The sequence below is a fragment of the Phyllostomus hastatus genome, unplaced genomic scaffold, assembly GCF_019186645.2.
Source record: "Phyllostomus hastatus isolate PE091 unplaced genomic scaffold, TTU_PhHast_1.1 phas_scaffold_12, whole genome shotgun sequence".
NCBI lineage: Eukaryota > Metazoa > Chordata > Mammalia > Chiroptera > Phyllostomidae > Phyllostomus > Phyllostomus hastatus.
The window spans coordinates 9,457,886-9,478,865 of record NW_025334007.1 but is presented as its reverse complement, the minus strand read 5'-3'; the positions used below and the strand labels follow the sequence as shown (position 1 = coordinate 9,478,865).

General features: G+C 39.4%; 1 pseudogene; it reads left to right on the top strand.

Moving 5' to 3' along the window:
* Window positions 1–2,216: 2,216 nt before the first annotated feature.
* LOC123830150 lies at window positions 2,217–2,300 on the top strand (annotated as a pseudogene).
* Window positions 2,301–20,980: the final 18,680 nt, after the last annotated feature.

The following is a 20,980-nucleotide window of genomic DNA, read 5'->3' as shown; positions in this document are numbered from 1 at the left end:
GAAAAATACATTAGTGCGATTAAACAGAAGAGTTGATGAAATGAAAGCACAGATCAGAGAGATAGAAGACAAAGCAATGGAAAACACCTAGACTAAACAGAAAAGTAAAAAAAAGTAATTAAAACAAGTGAGGATAACTTAAGGGATCTCTGGGACAACATCAAGCAGAATAACATTTACATTATAGGGTCCTAGAAGGAGAAAAGAGAGAGAAAGGGCCAGAACATTTATTTGATAAAATAATGATGGGTAACTTCCCTAATTTGGGGAAAGAAACAGACATCCAGGTCCAGCATGTTCAGAGAGTGCCAAATGATGAACCTAACAAGAAAACACCAAGACACATTATAATTAAAATGATAAAAGTTAAGGGTAAAGAAAGAATCTTAAAGGCATCAAGAGAAAAACAATGTATTACATATATACAAAGGATACCCCATAAGGCTGTCTGCAAATTTTTCATTAGAAACTTTACAGGATAGAAGGGAGTGGCATGACATACTCAAAGTGTTGAAAGAAAAGAATTTCCAACCAAGAATTCTCTACCCAGGATTAGAGGAGAAGTGAAGAGTTTCCAGATAAGTAAAAGTTAAAGTTCATCGCCACTAAAGTGGCCTTACAAGAAATGTTAAAGGGAATTCTCTAAGCAGAAAAGAAAAGGCATTAATCAATAATAGGAAAATATATGAAAGTAAAAACCACACTGGAAAAGATAAGTAAGTAATAATAAAGGTAGTGGATTAAATATTTATAAAGCAAGTATGAAAAGGTAAAAGACAAAATTAGTAAAATTAATTTAAAAGAGAATAATTAGGAAAGGGAATAAAATAAGATGTAAAATGTGTTGTCAAAAATACAAAACATGGAGAAGGAGCAAAAAAGGTAAAGCTTTGGAATGTGTTCAAATCGAAGTTACTATCAACTTAAAAGAGACTGTTAAATACATAGGATGTTAGATGTGAACTTCAAGGTAATCACATAGAAAAAAGTTTAAATAAGTTCACAAAAGCAAACAATAAAAGAATATAAACAGAACACTAAAGAAAGCCACCAAACCACAAGAGAAGAGAAAAAGAGAAGGAAAAGAGAGGAACTACAAAACAGCCAGAAAACAGTGAACTAAATGACAATAAGCACATACCTATCAAGAATTGCTTTAAATATAAATGGACTAAATTCTCCAATCAAAAGACATAGGGTGACTGAATAAATAAAAATACAAGACCTATCTATCTATATGCTGCCTACAAGAATCTCACCTCAAAACTAAAAATACATACAGACCAAAAGTGAAGGGATGAAACAAGATATTCCATGCAAATTGAAACAAAAGAAAGCTGGGGTAGTGATACCAACATCAGACAGAATAGAATTTGAAACGAAGACTAACGAAAGACAAAGAATTACATTACATAATTACAAAGAGATCAGTCCAACAAGATGATATGACATTTGTAAATATTTATGCACCCAAAGTAGGAGCACTAAACATATAAAGGAAATATTAATGGACCTAAGGGGAGAAATAGTAACACAGTCAAGTAAGGGACTTTAATCTCTCACTTACATCAATGAACAATTCATTCAGACAGGAAACTGACAAGAAACCATTAGCTTTAAATGACACATTAAAGCAGACAAATTTAATTGATATATAAAGAATATCCCATCTAAAAGCAGAATACACATTCTTTTTAAGCACACAAAGAATGCTCTCCAGGATAGATAAATGTTAGACTACAAAACTAGTTTCAATAAATTTAAGAAGATTGAAATCATATCAAGCATCTTTTATCACTGCAACTGTATGAAACTAGAAATTAATTACAAGAACAAAAGTGAAAAAAATCCAAACGTGGAGACTGAACAATATTCTATTAATCAACCAGTGCATCAACCAATTAATGAAATAGAAAATTAAAAAATTCTTTGAGAAAATGAAAATGTAATTGCAATGTCACAAAATCTTTAGGGCACAGCAAAAGCAGTACTAAGAAAAAAGTTCTTAGTAATAGAGGCTTAACTCAAGAAACAAAAAGAACCTCAAATAAACAATCTAACTTTCCATCTAAAAGAACTAGAAAAAGAAGAGCAAATAAAGCCCAAAGTTAGTAGAAAGAAGAAAACTATAAAGATCAGAGTGAAAATAAATTACTTAGTAAAACAAAACAAAAACATAATGAAGCTAAGAGTTGGTTCGTTGAAAATATAAAATTAGCTTTGCGCAGTGGCAGTATCATAGCCAGTGAGGTTTATCCGAGGCGCAATTATTGCTAATTGAAAATATAAAATTAATAAACTTATTCAGACACAAAGAAAAAAGAGAAAGGGCACAAATAAAATCAGAAGTGAAAGAGGAGAAATTACAATGGATACTGCAGACATACAAAGGATCATAAGAAAATACTACAAACAATTATAGGCCAAAAAATGGACAATCTAGAAAAAATGGATAAATTCCTAAAAACATATAATCTGCCAAGACTGAATCATAGAGAAGTAGAATATTTGAATAGATTGATTATTTGTAATGAAATTCAATCACTAATCAAAACACTCCCAACAAACAAAAGTCCAGGTCTAGATGATTTCACAGATGAATTCTACCAAACATTTACATAAGAGTTAATATCTATCTTTCTTAAATTATTCCAAAAAAATTTTAAGAAAAGAAATACTTCCAAACTCATGTAATGAAGCCAGAATTACTCTGATACCAAAACCAGACAAAGACACTACAAAAAAAGAAAATTACAGACTAAAATCACTGAAGAACATAGATGCAAAAATCCTCAACAAAATATTATCAAATATAGTTGAACAATATATTAAAAGGATTATACATCATGATCAAGTGGGATTTCTTCCAGGGATGCAAGGATAGTTGAACATCAGCATATGAATCAACATGATACCTCATATTAACAAAACAAAAGATAAAAATCATGATCATCTCATAGATGACAAAAAATGATAAAATTCAACATGCATTTATGATAAAAACTCTCCATAAACTGGGTATATAGGGAACATACCTCAACATAATAAAACCATATATAACAAACCCATAGTCAACAATGACAAGTTGAGAACTTGAAAGCTTTTCCTCTGATGTCAGTAATAAAACAACAATGCCTACTTTTACCACTTTCATTCAACATAGTATTGGAAGTCCCAGGCAGCACAATTAAGCAAGTAAAATATAAAATACATCCAAACTGGAAAAGAAGAAGGGAAGCTGTCATTATTTGCAGAACACATGCTATGATATATAGAAAACCCTAAAGATTGCACCAAAAATTACTAGAACTAATAAGTAAAGGAACTCAGGGGTTTGATTGTGAGTTTATTAAACAATGAAAAACACTGGAATAAAACATAGTAGGTGCCACATGTTTGTTGAATGAGTACATGCAATATGGACATTTTCTTCCTAGTCCTTTCTCCCAGTCTCCTTGGCAATTTTCTTGCTGAAAAGGATGAGACGTATGTGTTTCCCACTTGGACTCTGGGTCATTCTGTATTCGGGATATGTCTTTTTCTATAAACCACATAGCAGAAACATGCCATGGACTGTGACATCCCACTTACAAATTTGGTGTCATTACATACTGGTGTTCTGCTGGCAGATGACACTGTGCCGATGCAGCCAGCTATATAAAGCCTTTAGAGTTTGGGGCCAGTACTGGGGGCTTAGTCATCTTGTACATGCTGGCTCCAAATGGCTTTTTTGTTTTTCTCAAGATCATCACTGACTCTTTGCTTCTCCCCTGGTCTGTGTTAGAGTTTCCGACTGGCATGGAATAAACTTGCTCTTTTTACTTTTAACCCCAACTCAAACTGAGAATCAATATTCCTTCGAAAGAAAGGAGAGAGAGAGAGAGAGAGAGAGAGAGAGAGGGAGAGAGAGGGAGAGAAGAAAGAAAGAAGAAAGAGAAAGAGAGAAAGAGAGAAAGAAAGAAAGAAAGAAAGAAAGAAAGAAAGAAAGAAAGAAAGAAAGAAAGAAAGAGAGAAAGAAAGAACAAGTGAGAAGTGTTTCAACACAGGAGTTGTATACTCTTTTTCATAACGTCATCTCAGGAACATGAGAGCCCTTCCTAATTTCGATGACTAAACTCTACAGAATATCTGAGTTTTTCTCCAGAGTTCACCCCAAATCAACATTTTCAAATGAAATCATCTCTTAAATCTTCTACCTGCGGCTTTGCGCAGTGGAAAGTGAGAAAGAAAGCATTTCAGGCACACCTACTAATCTCTCCCACACATTTTCAAGAGCTCTCCTCTTATAAAATTACAGCCCCTGGCAGGAGGACCTGGACACTGTACAGAAAAATGACTGGAGTAACTGAAATTAAAGCAATATGTGCCTGTAAATTAACTGTTTCTTGCTGTGCAGCGGAAATATGGAGAAAATTACTGCCCACCTAGCCTGTACTTGATGAGGTAAATCAGCAGTTAAAAGAAACATTGGCCACAAACTGTAAATAAGATTTTGGTGTATATTTGAAATAGGTTCATTTTGTCACCAGAAATGAATAGTGTTATAAAATGTAGAATCTTAGAACCAGGTATTCTCAAGATCATCACTGACTCTCTGCTTCTCCCCTGGTCTGTGTTTGCATAAAACACATTAAACAAATTTCACCAATTACATGTTTTTTGGTGTGTATCACACATGAGTAAAATGAAATTAAAAAGAAAAGACTGCTTTTTCTCAACATCCATGAGCTACAAAAATTTAATGAAACCTGTGTTGACTGGGTAGAAATATTTGAAAAAGAGATAAGTAAGCGGATGCATATAACTGTGCCTTCAAGGAGCATTTCTTTTCATACTTTCATTTCTGTATCTATTTCTTGCTTAACACATAGTAGGCACTCTATCAATATCAGCTTACCTCGAGTGGGTAAATTACTGACAATTTAAGCCTATATCTAAAAATGCAGCCATTGACATTTTATCAACATTGAAGGGCTTCTATGTGTCAATTATTTCCTAGGGAGGAATACAAAAACGAAGAAAGCAATGTCATGTACAACTCAAGATACTCTTGTTTGGTAAGAAGGATGAATATAAACTATCACAAGGAAGTGTGATAGTTGTTCATGCAGAACCATAAAGAAAGGTCTATGGCAACATACAGGAAAAAATGGAGACAGAATCGAGAGACTGCTTCACAGAAGGAGGATCATTTAGGTCAAGCCTTGCTATAGATGACACACCCACCACCTCTTTTTGCACCATCCAGAAATACAGTGTTTAACAAATGGTCTGTTTAGTCACAGACACTTGATTTCAGTCTCAACTGTGCCCCTTTTAAGACACTTACTATCTCTGGTCTTTGGTTTTCTCATCTGAATAACATAGAAATAGCATCCACCTCACAGGCTTGTTGAAATAATTCTTGGGTGGTGATGTTGTTGCTACCATACCCAGATTCCCCCCACCTTTAACATTTCAGTGTTGGCTAACCTGCATTGTTTGCTGGGTGGTGGCTTTGCTTTCTCTTGCCATAAGGCTTAACTTTGCCTGCCCAGATGTAGGACAGAAATGCTAGGGAAATAACACCTTACAGTACTGTGTACAGTCAGTGACTATGGGAGTTGTGTCATAATTATCCAGATCCCTTGACCTTTTCGAGGGATGCATTTGAGGCATGTGTTTTTATACAGTCTCCTACAGATTCTTTGCAAGATTAAGCTCCAGTTTCTCACAGTAGCTGATTTTATAATGCCCCCTTTACCTGCTGCCTTCCCTTCCTTGTACCATGTTCCTACTTCCCTTCCAACATTTGCTGAACCTTTCAAATAAATTACTAGCATCTAAAGAATTTCAGTTTTCAATTAGAGTTGACATTCAACATTAGTTTGTATTAGTTTTGGGTGCACAGCACAGTGGTTAGACAATCATATAATTTACAGAGTGATCTCCCTGATATTCCTAGCATTGGATTCTTTGTTTCAGGTACTATGTCTATGGAAGCCCAAGCAGTGGTCATAGTGCCTAGAACACAGAAAAATAGAAAGTGGAGAGTGAGTGCTGAGCGCTGGAAGAGCTACATCTTGTTTCCTTCTGGTTGGGTGTCTCATACAGCCCTTCAGCAGCGTCCAGTTTAGAGCCAGATGAAAAATCAGGTATGATGCACTGGATATACCCTTTCAGTTTTCTGTACCTCACTAAATCACTATGGGTCCATTATACACATGTGCACAAGGCTGCTCGTGAACAATGCAAACTGCTACCTCTCTACTTTGCCTTTCTTCATTTCACATTTCAAAGACTCTTTTCTGGGTTGTGTGCTCCCACACAAAATCTCATTACCATTTTTTTTTGTTTCCTAGCTAATATTTAGGAAAATAGAAACTGACTGACTATTCATTCACCTTTGTTACCATGTCCACGGCAGTATGTAATAAATGGAATTAATGAATAGAATTGCAGAACTGGAAAGAATTTGGAGATCATGTAGTCCTAACCCATCATTTATAAATAAAAAGAAAACTTTGATTAAGAAAAGTCAATGACTTGCCCACGACAACAAGGCTAGTAAATTTATTCCATGACTCCTTGTCTAGGACCCAGGCAGACCGTGAATTCACATATGCCATGACATGGTTCCACATTCTTTTCTCTCTCTACCACGGTTCCCATCGTTCTTCTACCATCTCCCCTCCCACTGAAGATGATCAATCAGTGGATGTTTCCCTTTCTTCTATCAGAAAAAGACCTAAAATCATTCATAGTAAAAATAACTGGAAACAGCTTCCACTGTGTCACCTATCAAGGATATTTTTTATTTCAGCAAGAATTAAACTGTTAAGCTAAAGGGATGGGACATTTAGGAGGCAGGGCAGGCAAGGGAGGAAAATAGGATTGTTCTTTGCATGCCTGAAATCTCTCCATTTATTACATTCTTCTCTGAGTATGCTGCCCAATATGAGGCATACTATGCTTAAATAAGTAATGCTATCAGATACTGTGGATAAGAAGACACTTAATATAATGACCCAGGAAGTTACAAAGACGTCTGTAATGGGCCATCCATTTTCAGCTCACCTCCCAAGTGGAACATGGCTTTTCCCACAAAATAGATTTTTTAATGCTCTTCTTATCACCACAGTCCAGAAAACAGGAATTCTGAAGAGAAAATCCACCAAACTGCATGCAGACACTTTTAATATGTATATAATAGAACTGTGGGTTGACAGGAAGAAATGGAATGTGGCAGAAAATGCACAGATCCCAGACATAAAAAGCTTCAGTTCCTGAATGGTCGCTTACCATTTTAGGTTTTGGTTTTCTCATCTGGCAATTGAGGTTACTCAGCTTTGTCTTCTCTATCTCACAGGCATGTTGCAGGAATGACATTAATTAAAGGATGAGAATATATATATATAGTGTGTGTATATATGTATATATATTCATATGGGGTATATATTTGTCCTGTTTTATGAAAAGAGCTTAAGGGCTTTTCAAGGTATATCTGAAATAATTTATTATTTTTGTTAGGGTCAAATTTTGCTAACAATGCAGAAAGTCAAAACTGGAACTAAGTATATGCTGGGAAAGAATGTAATATGTGACTTCCTATTACTATTGCTTTTGAGTATTTCTACTGAATCAGTTTCTGTGTTGGAAAAGTGTTAAGAAAACCACAAATAAGTCACTATTGCCAGTTATAAATTTCAGGTACTTCTCTCTAAACCCAGATGAGAAGGAGGGAGAAACATTAAAGTGACAGCATTTTATAACTACAAGGAAGCTTCGTAAAATTCTGTCATTTATTACATGAGATACCAAGTGGTTAGCTGACCTTTCTAAGGTCAATAAGTAGGTGTTATTTTGGGTTCCCCCAGAAGCCAAGATGAGTACAGAAGAAAGTGAGAAATAAGACAGGGAAAGGTGGAGCGCCAATGCAGAGTACATTGTAAGGCAACTGGCACTGTGGAAGACTGGATCTTAATTTTGTCGGGGAAACTGACAGTCCATGTAGACCATGTGCCTAAGAGCTATCCCACCTAGGGTAAGGGAACTGGAGTTTTTAATATCCTCATTGTTTGAGGTTTGTTCCCAGAGACAACAATACCTCAGCACTACCAGCCTGCTGCACTGGTAGCTAGCTGAGCTCCAGCAGCACGAGAATGCTCTTAAACAAAGAGGTGCAGCTGCTGGTAGACAGAAATCAGGGCTTTGTCCACTGAGGCAGTAAGAGTGAGGAGACATGAGCAGGACACCGAGAGTATCTGCTGTACATTATGAAGTGGCTGAGCCAGAACTTGAGTCTGGGTCTTTAGATGCCTAGACCAGGCACGACCCACTCTGCCATGCTGCCTTCTAGCATACTTCATTCCTGTTGCTACTAACCGTGTTACGTTCTGTATTAAATTCTTGAAAGAAAGCAGGAAATACGAAAACAGTTTCACAAAACAGTGTGTATCAAAAACATGGTGTGAGGATTATGCATTGGTATTAGCACAGTGTTTTAAAGCATTTCTTTTCAAAAGTGACATTAGGCCGGTCACACTATTTGAGAACTTTTAACTGAATTGCAAAAACCAAGTCTATGGTTGCTCTATTGACTAAAGAGAGCATATTTTTGTTTCTTTAAAAAAATGCTATGCCTATATAAGAATAGGCTTTAGAAATTTGGTCAAGTTTCTACTGTACTTCAGGGCCATGCGAAATACACATTTCTGCCAATGTCAATGTTGGGACAGGCATCACCAATCCCAAATCCAGTATTGTTTATAAGGGGAATTCACAATCTATATTCTGTGAAGAAGTAGTATGGACATATGGATTTATACTACTTAATTTATGACATAGTTCTAAGTCCTAAGTCATTTTTCTATAGGGAGCATAGATGACATAGCAACCTAAAGCTCAATATGGTTAAAAATAATGCAAATGGGTCATGTAGCAACTTTATAGTGGAACTGAAATTGTAATAACAATATAAAGTAGGAGGGTATCATTTTAACTACCATAATGTAATAATATTAACTCCTCCACAATGAACAACATTAGTGATTTTTGTATTTTTAATCATTAGTAGCCTCATTGTCATCCAGGAAGAAGGTGTCATGGATATGAATTCCTAACTTAAGCTGACTCTCGAAGTTAGTGCATACGTCTGACTTAAACTAAGATATAACCACTGTACGAAGGCATCTCCTCTGACTCCTCCCCAGGCCATGCAGAGAGAGTGAAACCTACTCCATGGTTTGGAGAAGCCCTGCTCACGAGCTGCTGATGGCCTGAGCATATCATGGCTTTAACCCCTTTTGATGAGTCCAAGAAGCCACACAGAAACAATTTGTGAGAGAGAACGGACTTTCTCTCTCTTTCGCCTTCTCTATTTTCTCCAGAAAGTTCAGGCAGATGCTTCCTTCCTCCTTCTAGAGTATAGGACACTGGGGGTTATTGGGTCAAGAAAATAATGTAAATCCCTTTGAAATGCTGAATGATAATGATGTAAAATCCTGAAGAAGTGCAAGGGATGATTCCATTATTTTTAAATATAAAACAAATGCCATATGATCTCACCTTTAACAGGAACCTAAACAACAAAACACACAAACAAGCAAAATATAACCAAAGACACTGAATAGAGAACAGGCTGACCAGAGGGGAGAGGGGACAGAATTTCAGGGGAAAAGGGGAAGGGTTTACAGGAACAAGTATAAAGGACACATGGACAAAAACTAGGAGGGTTGGAAATGGGAGGGAGATGGGAAGGGCTGGGGAGGTTGGCTGGGATGGGAGTAAAAGAAAGAAGGCTGCACTTGAACAACAATTAAATAAAAAAGAAAAACTTAAGGAAAAAAAACAACTAATCCAATCTCATGAACAAATGTTCCAGAGAATTTTATCTCTTCAGAACACCCCATCCTTTTTTAAAAAAAATATATATATATATTTATTTTCTTGAAAACAGAGCCAAAGATGATAGAACTTTGTTATCATGCTTGTGATCTATTTCATCACTATTTACATCAAGAAAACATCTTTCCATTTTTCTTTAATTTCTTTATCATTTTTTAATTAATGTTCTAATACAGTTGTCTCCATTTTCACACCACCACTTTCCCCTACTCCACCCACCCCCACCTCCCACTCTCAGTCCTAGCTCCCTTTGGCTTTGTCCATTGGTCCTTTACACATGCTCTTTGACGACCCTTTCCCTTCTATCCCCCGTTATTTCCATCCCCTCCCCTCTGGCTACTGTCAGTTTGTTCTTTATTTCAATGCCTCTGGTTTTATTTTGCTTGCTTGTTTGTTTTGTTGATTAGGTTTCACTTATAGATGAGATCATATGGTATGTGTCTTTCACCGCCTGGCTTATCTCACTTAGCATAACACTCTCCAGTTTCATCCATGTTGTCATGAAGGGTAGAAGCTCCTTTTTTCTGCTGCATAGTATTCCATTGTGTAAGTCTACCACACTTTTTTGATCCATTCATTTACTGATGGCACTCAGGTTGCTTCCAGCACTTGGCTATTGTAAATTGTACTGCTATGAACATTGGGATACATAGGTTGTTTTGAATTAGTGTCTCAGGATCCTTATGGTACAGTCCCAGCAGTGGAATTGCTGGATCAAAAGGCAATTCTATTTTCAGTTGTTTTTTTTTTTAGGAAATTCCATATGGAACATTCCATTTTAATGTTGCTGTAAATTTAATCAGTGCTTACTTTGAAAAATAGATAACACCTCTGTTGACTAGGAATCCAATTTTCCTAAACTTGCACCTTTTATTTTGAACTATTGATTCTATTTAAAATGATATTGTGGCATCTCTCTGAAAGGTGGAGAGTTCAGAAAAGGAAGTCCTGTGACACAAATCCATGTAACTTTCTCTTTAGCTTTTGACAGCACCAGTAGTCAAGAGTGCACATTCCATGAAAGAAGAGAGAAGGCACTGAACTTGAACTCTGTTGCCCTGTGGAAAGTTTTCTGCTTAACAAGATGTGCTGGAATTAGGAATTTTAAGTTCTGAGGCTGTTTTAATGTGGGAAAAGTGAGGCCGTGGAGTGGCATAATTGTATGGATAATTCAGACCAAGTAGATTATTTTAGCATAATTAACCATGAATTTTTAGGCATTATTTAGCTGAATAATTGGATCTGTTTCCAGTATTCCTTCAAATCTAGTGTATTTATTGTTTTTCTTCCCCTATTTGGACTTATCAAAATCAGTCATGTTAGCATCCTTGCTCAAAAAAACACAAAACCCCAAAAAACAAAACACCTGTCTATTCTCTCCTCTATATATTCTACTACCAAGGTCAGTTAATTCTACCATTGAAATGTTTATAAATGTTTTCCCATTTACCTTTCATTCCCTTGGTTGCAACTGTCTGTTCCTCCTCTTTCTTTGCAGCATTATTATTGTATTAGAAACCTAGGTACATGTCTCTGCACTTCCTACACTTATTTTGCAGTAGCATACTAAGACCAAATTACTGAAGTCAATCTTTTCATGAAAGTCATCCCTTTACTCAAGAACCTATTTCCTACCACATCAAAGCCAAATTTCCTTGTTTAGTTTTTAAAAAATATTTTATTTATTTACTTTATTTTAGAGAGAGGAGAAGGGGGGAGAAAGAGAGGAAAAGAAACATCAATGTACAAGATATGTCAACTGGTTGCCTCTCCCGTACCCCCAGCCAGGGAACCTGGCCCACAACCCAGGCATGTGCCCTGACCAGGAATCAAACCAGTGACCCTTTTGTTCACAGGCCGTCACTCAACCCACTGAACCACACCAGCCAGAGCTAGTTTTAAATGTTATTCAAACTTAGTCCTTCTCTGTCCAAACTTGATCTCCTCTACACTGTAACATGGTAACGTTTTTTCCTATTCAATCAGTGTTCAAAACTAAACTGTGAGATTTCAATAGTAGTGAAGAAATGAGTTAGAGAAATAAGCTTGGGCAAGATTATATAAGAATCTTGCAAAAGACATTAAGGCATTTCCTTTCATTCTAAAAGGAATGAGAAACTATTGAAGGGTTTTAAGCAGGAGAGGAATATAATCACATATTTCTATAGAAAGATCTGGCTGCATTTTAGAGAATAGATTAAGAGGAATTATCTATTGACAACTCAGAATCACAACTTCTAAATTCTCTTCTCCACCACTACACTTCCCAGAGTACTCTTCTTTTTGTTGTTTTATATTACAGTTTGTTAATGAGAGCCAGTCATGCAAGATTTTGAAGACAGAAAAGAAGGCAAAGGCATCATTCTCTTGAAGCAGCTGGAGTAAGACTAAGAAACTGTGACATTCAGAGCAGCTTCCTGGTGAGCTACCAACTTACTGGCCTCAGGCTGATTCTTTAGGTGTCAGCTTCCATGATCTTTAATGTCAGCATCCTTATCCTTTGCTCTCCCAGTTCTACCAATAGCTATGTAGCACCACTTTCTACATATACCCTTCATATCTGACACAAATGCAGTGACTTCTGTTTCCCTAACTTCACCCTGACTGGTAAAGAGGAAGTAAGAAACACAAGGTTGAGAGATCTGTTAGGTGGTTGCAGCTATGATCCAGGAGAGAAGAGATGGAAGTCTGACTTACTTTAATGGCAATGGGAGTCGTGGTGGCATTGAGAAATGTTTAGGAAGTAGAATGGACTAGGATTGCTGGAATGGACTAGAATGGAAGGAATGGTGAGGAAGAATTCTCAGATGATTTCTGACTTTAGCTATTAATATAGACAGTAGTGTCATTCACTGTAATAGGGAACAAAGGAGGAGAAGCAGATTTGGGAGGGAGCTGATAATTTTTTTGACTCATTCAAGGTGCCTATGTATCATTCAAGTACAGATATCTGGTAGGTACTAGGTCACACACACGTCTGAAGGTAATAAAAATCATTGGAGCTATGGACTTAGGAGTTACCAGCATGACGTGATGAAGCTGTGTTTATGGGTGAACTTGCCTGTGGGAAGTAAGAACACAAAAGAAGAGGCCCAGATATAGCCCTGGAAAGATCAACAATTAGAAACGTACCAAAGCAGAGGGATCCATAACAGAAACTGAGGAAGAGCAGTCATGGAGTTAATTTCCCAAAAGCCCCACAAGGAAGGAGGGGATCAGGACCCTTAACCATATGGGATAGACAGACCTTCCATTACAAAAGGATGGAAAGGGGAAAGGACTTAAGGGAATACATGATATAGCATTTATGGTCAGAACATGAGGTAATTCCTATCCTGTGTGCACATTTCCGGTGAAGCAAGAGATTAGATCAGTGCAGGGGGTGAGGGGAACAGGTGATAAGGTACAAAGATCTGAGGGAAGTTGAGAAGGTTTAAAAAAAAACGCCTTTGTGGACAATGGGATAGAGAGTTTATTGGGAAGGAGAGAGGACAGATTATTGTTCCAGGTGTGCCAGTAAGCAGTTGGGAGACCCTGCAAATTCTTTTATTCCCTTCTAAATCTCTTTGTCCTCATAGCCAGGTAGATGATGCAGCTGGGCTTTATGATCTCCCAGGTCCTTTGTAGTCCCACAGTGACATTCTTTATTTTTTCCCATCTATCTAGGTGATGGCCACCTTTCAAGGCCCACTGAAAGTCTTGTAAGTCTTAGTCTTAAAGAAATCATGCTCTGAAAAGAAATCTCAGAAGGCCCAGGTTTAGGGATCATTTCTAGCTTGAACTCCTCTAGCACATTTTCTGCCACACTATGGTCTACACATAATTGTATACATTGGAAAAAATGGTTTCTATTGTCAAGAAAAGACATTTAAGCACATGACTTTAGTGTTGAAAGAATTATTACAAAACAACTGTCCATTTCCCATCTAACTCTTCCTTCCATTCCTTAGGTGCAACCGTATTCAACACTTAGCACTTTCTTTTGGTGTTTCCCTTAATATTTCTAAATCACACAAGGGTCCTGAATTCTTTGACCTCAATCCTTATCTCTCCCCCTTTACTCATTCTTCACAGTATAGTGGCTTCCTTGCTGTTCCTGGAACACATGAGGCATGGTGATCACCAAGTATACTACGTAGGCTGCTTTTCTCAATGCACCAGGATACCCCCACTTAAGAATATTTGCACTAAATGTTCCCTGTGCCTGCAATGAATGCTCTTCCTGATACCATATGCAAGACTAACTACATTATTTCCTCAAGGACTTCACCCAAAATTCACTGTCTTAATGAATACTTTCTTCTCTAGCTAACATTACAACCTCCCCTTGCTGAGGTAATGCTTCATATCTTTATTTTCAGCACTTATCACTACTTAATAACCCAGTGTTTTATTTATTTCTCTTGATTAATCTATTTCCTATACACATGCATGAGTTTCATGAGGGCGACAATTTTTGTCTGTCATTCACTGGTAGCCCTGGTGCCTGGAATAGTGCCAGGTATATAATAGGTACTTCATCAACCTCTGTTCAATTAATTCATGATTTGTGAATTTATCATTCAATAGATGAAATCTAAACCTCATCTATTGACTTTTTTATGTAGTAAATAAAACTTCAACTTTCTTACAGCCTTATGCTTTCCCTCATTCTCCCAGTATTTATACATATATATATATATACACACATGCACACACACACATATATATATACATATAGATACAGATAAGTTGTTTTTATATATATAAATTGTTGTTTACATTATTATGACTGTATAAATATTGCTCATTACTGAACCAGTGGAGGACAATTTGATCTAGGCTCTAAGACAGAAGGTAGAGGAAATGGGGGGGAAAGGGGGTAATGATAGTGGACTAGTCTTCTGGAAGTTTTCCTCTCAAAACAGCTCCAAACCATCTGTTTGATACCTAAATTCCTTGCACTGACCACTTAATTCTTGGTGTTATGCACTGCCTTTCCTCCTGATCTGTTTTGGAGAAATCAATGCACATGGGAAGGGTGATGTCTTTGCCTAATGGTTTGCCAGTGTGCATCACTCTCCCAGTGGACACAAAGCAGTGGTGCCCAAGTGGGAGGGTGGTGACTAAAGTGGAGGAAACACGTGCAGAATTGAGAAGAGGGAAGATCAGAAAATAAATATTTCAAATTTGTCCTGATGTTGGGGGCAGCAGCAACTCAAAGATGAGTACTAATCACTAAATAGAACTACATAACAATACACTCCTAGAGGTGCTTATAGAGCATAGTGACCAGGTACCTCCTTTTACACATGGGGAAACTGAGACTTAAGGTAGCCCAATACCATATAGCTGGTTAATGGCAGACTCTGTTCCAGAATCTGATTAATTATTCTCTCAGTCTGCTTCCAAATATTCAATGCTGTTTCATGTGCCCTTTCTTTACTGAATGGTATTAATTCTTCATGGGCAAATCCATCCCTCCTCACTGATCCCAGTAAAGCACATCCTTGTAGACGAACCATGCTTCCTTCTGGTTTTCATTCTAAAAAGATTAAATAGTCATGATCAGCTTTCAAATGTTGCTCTTACAAAATGTTAGGTACAAGCCACTCTCCCACTACCAACCACAAATATTTAGCTACTTGGAAAGTTAACATGTTCTGTTGTGATGCAGGCAACAAATGAACAGCAACCAGTGAGTAATGGTCTTTACAGCATCCAACTGCTCAGCCAACAGTGATTTGTGTCCATCATCCTTGCTTTCCAACCCTGTAATTGCTCTCAAGCCATTTATTTAATGTCATGTAAATGTGTACATGATTGTCATCACATATTCATCTTTTGGGTGGAATGGCACTAAGTTCTTAGGAGAAGTAAATGAGGCCCCTTAATTTGCTTTTATCTTGGTGCTTGAATTGTACTTATTAAAATAATACATGCAGCCCTAGCTGGTGTGGCTCAGTGGATTGAGCACTGGCCTGTGAACCAAAGGGTTGCCGGTTTGATTCCCAGTCAGAGTGAGGCAGGAGGTAGTCAGGAAGGAAGCTCCAGAGGCCCCGCAGGGCTGAGGTAGAAAACACCTATACATGACAAAGACCCCCTAAGACAGGTTGTTCCTGTTTTCTGGGATAACTCTGAATCATAGAATGCGCCTGCGCGCTACCCCCTGATTCATTATAATATCATTATAATGAAATAACATTGTGGGACTCCCTTCTCCAGTAGCCAATCAAGAAAGTCATGGGAAACCACGCATGCGCAGTAGCTTTGAAATCCAACTCCTTGTACCTGCGCAGGAAAAGCCCGCCAAAGACTAGCAGGGGGCTTCTGCCCCTATAAGAATAGAATCCCCCCAGCCCACGTGCCCTTTTTTTTTCCCTCTGCTCAGAGCTGGCTCACTCCCGTGTCCTGTGGTGTGTACTATCACTTAATAAACCTCCCTCTTTCTTTATGCTATAAACTTTGTGTGTTCGGTTCAATTCTTTGTCCTCGATCACTAAGAACCTGGTTACCTGTGCACACCTGTGCACACCTGTGACAGTTTTTGGCGAGCCAGCCAGGAGAAGACACCGGAGTGGTAAGCCCCCTTTGCTGCTCTGACACCCGGGATGCCCTTTTCTGTTATCACCTATTCTGTTTCGGTGACTCTGATGTTCCGTGATGGAAGGTCGGCCGCTAATTTGCGGGCACAGGTCGGGCAGTTAAAAGCCACAAGGGCGCCCGCCGCTTGAAGACTCCTGTGATAGGATAACTTGGATGCGGAACGGGGTTAGCCTTAGTCCCCGCCAGGTACAAGAAAATGTCCGCACAACGGTCAGGCACACTGTGGAAAGCACAAAACACTGCCCCCACCCCGCGGCCACTCCCCCAGTAGGCATAGTCGGACCTTCCAAGCGGGATATCAGTCACCACCTCACCTGCACTGTGACTTCCTTTTGCATTCTTTTCATCAGGCCCACGGACAGTCTTTTTATGCTTTTCCTCCCCAACTGACTTCTGATCTTTATACCTTCACTCACACCCCACTTGCCTTTTATGTGTGAAGGGTTCCTGCTGTCTTTGTACTAAGATATCTACCTTGGGGTCATTGTTAGGCTAGCGCTAAGTACAGTTGCAGGAATGAGCCACTCCCATCTTTGCCACGTGTATACTATCATTGTAAGCAGCAACATCGCTCAGAACTGCACAACAGGTACCTGCTGGTCGCTGGTTATTAGAATGGCTGCATAGAGCCACTTTTACCTAATTAATTGAATTTGGAATTCTAAGGTGGTTTACTTGTTTCTATAAGGGTATTTTAATTTCCCCTCTCAGTTCATTGTCCCTCCATGAGATACGCCTCCAGTATGAAGGGTGGTGATTTAGACATCGCTTGAGGTCCCTTCTGGGAGATTTCAGACGCAGGTACAATTTCTTAAAGCTCTGGAAAATTACATAGAATATTTAAGGGTCTTCTTTGTGATCTGGAAAGGAGTCATTTTATAATAAGGTCATCTTGGTGCTCCTCTTAATGGTTTACAGGGCCAGAAATTATTTTTCTAGTAAGACACTTCCTTTGCCCCAGATCTTAAAGCTTACAGGAAAATGAGGGTCCCCGTAGATGAAGAATACAGAAATGGAAATGTACTAGGGCCACAAGGGTAGAGTCTGGGATTTTCAGGATTATAGGCAATTGCTCAAGAATGCAGGACTGGTTCCTTCCCAATAGTTAGAGACAAAAGTAGACTGTGGTGATTCTCTCAAGTCTTTTTCGATTTCTGTCGGCCGACACTCACTAGGATTTCTTTCGCCAGAGACGTCTGGTAGTTCGGTGGGATCCCAGGGGACGCCCTGTGGCCCACTAGGAAGCTCCTGAGGCAAGAAAAGGGGGGACGCCTCTTGATTGCAAGGGAGTATTTTTCTCACTAGAATCTCTTTCGCCAGAGACGTCTGGTAGTTCGGTGGGATCCCAGGGGACGCCCATGGCCCACTAGGAATCTCCTAAGGGCAGCAAAGAAGTATCTTTGTGTTTCTTCTCTCTTAGGATCACCGCAGTCGAGATGGGAACTACATCTTCCATCCCTTCCAAATCACCATTGGGTTGCATTCTTAGCAACTGGGATAAATTTGACCCCAAAAACTTAAAAAAGAAGAGATTAGTTTTCTTTTGTAACACTGTTTGGCCCCAGTATAAATTAGGGGGTGGAGAGATATGGCCTGAGAATGGGAGCACAAATTATAATACTATCCTACAGCTAGATCTATTCTGCCGGAGGGAAGGCAAATGGTCTGAAGTTCCCTTACGTGCAGGCGTTTATGGCTCTGTACCGAGATCCCTCGTTTTGCTCCAGCCCCACCCTGACAAAACCTACAGGCCCAAGTGTTGATCAATTAGAAGATACCCTCCTTAGCTCCCCCACCTGTCTCTCAAGGGAGATTAAGGGAACCCCAGAGTTCTGAAGTCTCTGCCCCTACCTTAGAGGGAGCGACCTCTCCACCACCTTATGCTATGGATAACCTAAAGCCACCAGCTGAGGAAAAACCCAGCCCTGCAGGACATACTAGAAGTGGCGCTTCTTATCTCCCCTACCACCTCTGCACTCCTACCCTTGAGGGAGGTAGCAGGCCCTGAAGGTGCTATAAGGGTACAAGTGCCATTCTCTATAACTGATTTACAACAATGTAAAGACAGGCTAGGAGTTTTTCAGAGGACCCTTCACGTTTCACTAGTAATTTCCAGACTCTTACTCTAGCATTTAGTATGTCGTGGAGGGATTTGTACATAATTCTGACCACCTGCTGTTCCCCAGACGAGAAACAGCGGATCTGGGAGGAGGCTCGTAAGTATGCAGATCAGCTGCATACCCAGAACCCCTGGCACTAACCAGCCAGCTGCCCAAGCTGTCCCGGACCAGGAACCTAACTGGGAATACAATACTCAGGCAGGGATCCGGAGTAGGGATGCAATGATAGATTGCTTACTGGCAGGAATGAGAAACTGCATCAAGAAACCTGTGAATTATGAAAAGGTTAGGGAAATCTTTCAGGGCAAGGAAGAAAACCCAGCTCTCTTCAGAAACAGACTAGTAGAAGCCTTCCAAAAATATACAAACTTGGACCCTTCATCCCCCGGGAGGGTCGAATCTTGATAGGGCAGCATTTTATAATTCAATCTGCCCCTGATATTCGCAGGAAGCTTCAGAAATTACAAATGGGCCCGCAGACCCCCTTAGATCAGCTCATGGATACAGCCTTTTCAGTCTTTAACAATAGGGATTTGGAGGAAAGAAAACAGGGAAAGAAGGAAAGGGAGAGGCAAGCAGAGCTCCTTGCACTAGCCTTTAGTAGTGCCATTGGCGGAAACCAGCCCCATCAGGGAGAGCTCGGGAGGCCTCAAAGGAATCAGGGGCAAAAGGATCAGACCTGTTATAAGTGCAAGCGCCCTGGACACTGGTCAAAGAACTGCACTCAGCCACCTCCGAGGCCCTGTCCTCTATGCAAGAACTTCAGTTCTGATCCCTGGCACTGGAAGGTAGACTGCCCCCCGTTCCCATAGTGGAAAGGGGTCATCTCCCAAGGCCATGGCTACTCTTGAGGACTGAAGGTGCCCGGGAACAGGTCGGCCCCAGGGAATACTCATATTCCCATCTCTACCGAGGAGCCCCGGGTAACTCTAGATGTGGCAGGTAAGAAAATCGACTTTCTTGTTGATACAGGGGCCACTTACTCTGTCCTTAACTCTTACTCTGGACCTCTTTCCTCCAAATCAGTTAAGGTAATGGGGGTCGAAGGAAATCCTAAGGCATATTTTTTATACATTCCCTATCACTTGCCAATTTGAGAGTCGAATATTCAAACACTCCTTTTTAATTGTTCCTCAGTGCCCTATTCCTCTGTTAGGCCGGGACCTTTTAGCTCAGATGGGAACCATCTTGTTGTTCCCTGAAGTGCCATTTGAGTTAAGTAAGGTGATGATAATCAGTAGTGTTCGAAATCAGGAAGAAATCCCAAGTTCAGTTCTGGATGCAGTAAACCCACTAGTTTGGGAGTCAGGGGTTCCTGGAAGAGCAAAGACTGCATTACTGGTTAAAATCCAGTTAAAATGAAAATGTCTTTGTTGTTTCTATTAACCATTCTCTACTCGCCTGCACCCTGTGTAACGGAATGGGATGAAAAATTTTCTAGTGAATGCTTCTCGAACCTTAGCAGCAGGAGAAAACCTGGCCCAATGTTGGATATGTCATCCTAACCCGGAAACTCCTTCCAGATATAATACTCATATAAAAGCCTACCCAATAGCTAATGAATCCTTAATCAGTGCTTTGAATTCCTCTGCCAATTACACGCGTTCCCCTTTTTCTTTAAGAGTCACATGGGAGAGAAATCCTCCTTTGTGTTTCCGTATGACCCCACTAGAATTAAAGCCATTTAATTACTCCAGCACCTCTCTTAAGTGCAACAGTACGATGGGATGTACCCCATGTTATAATAATACTCATACAAGGGCCATTGACCCATTTAAAGCCCTGGCTTCTCTTTCAAGTTCCAGCTTTCTAGAGAATCTTTCTGAGGAAGAAATTTTCAAACCTTTAAATTGGTCACATATAGTATGCTACCCGAATTATGATTCTAACTGTATTCCTAATAGTACCCATTGTTGCTTTGACAAAACTCACAATGCAGATACAAACGATACTTCTAAATGTGTTACTTGGAAATTAAACCAATCTCTTCAAGGAGTATTAGCAAAATTTCTACCACCTCCTGCAGGGGGGAAAGATCAAGGAAATAACTTAGGCCCTTTTAAGGACTGCCTTTCCCCCTTGCCATATGCCCTCCTTAACAAATATAATTCCACTAATGCCACAGTTATTGCAGCACCCCCGGGGCTCGTCTGGCTATGTGGGACTCCCAATAACTGGCTAACGGATCATTCAGAACTTCAAGAAGCTATTGCTTATACTCATCTCAGCAATTCTAAACATGGGGGGTGACTGTACCTTAGGGACCTTGGCACCCCAAGACCTTACCATTATAAATATAACCATGGGTCCTGGGAGTCCATCTCTCAGCAGGAAAAAAACAAGCTTTTGGTCTAGTAGTGGCTGGAGCTGCTGCCACTATAGCCGCTGCA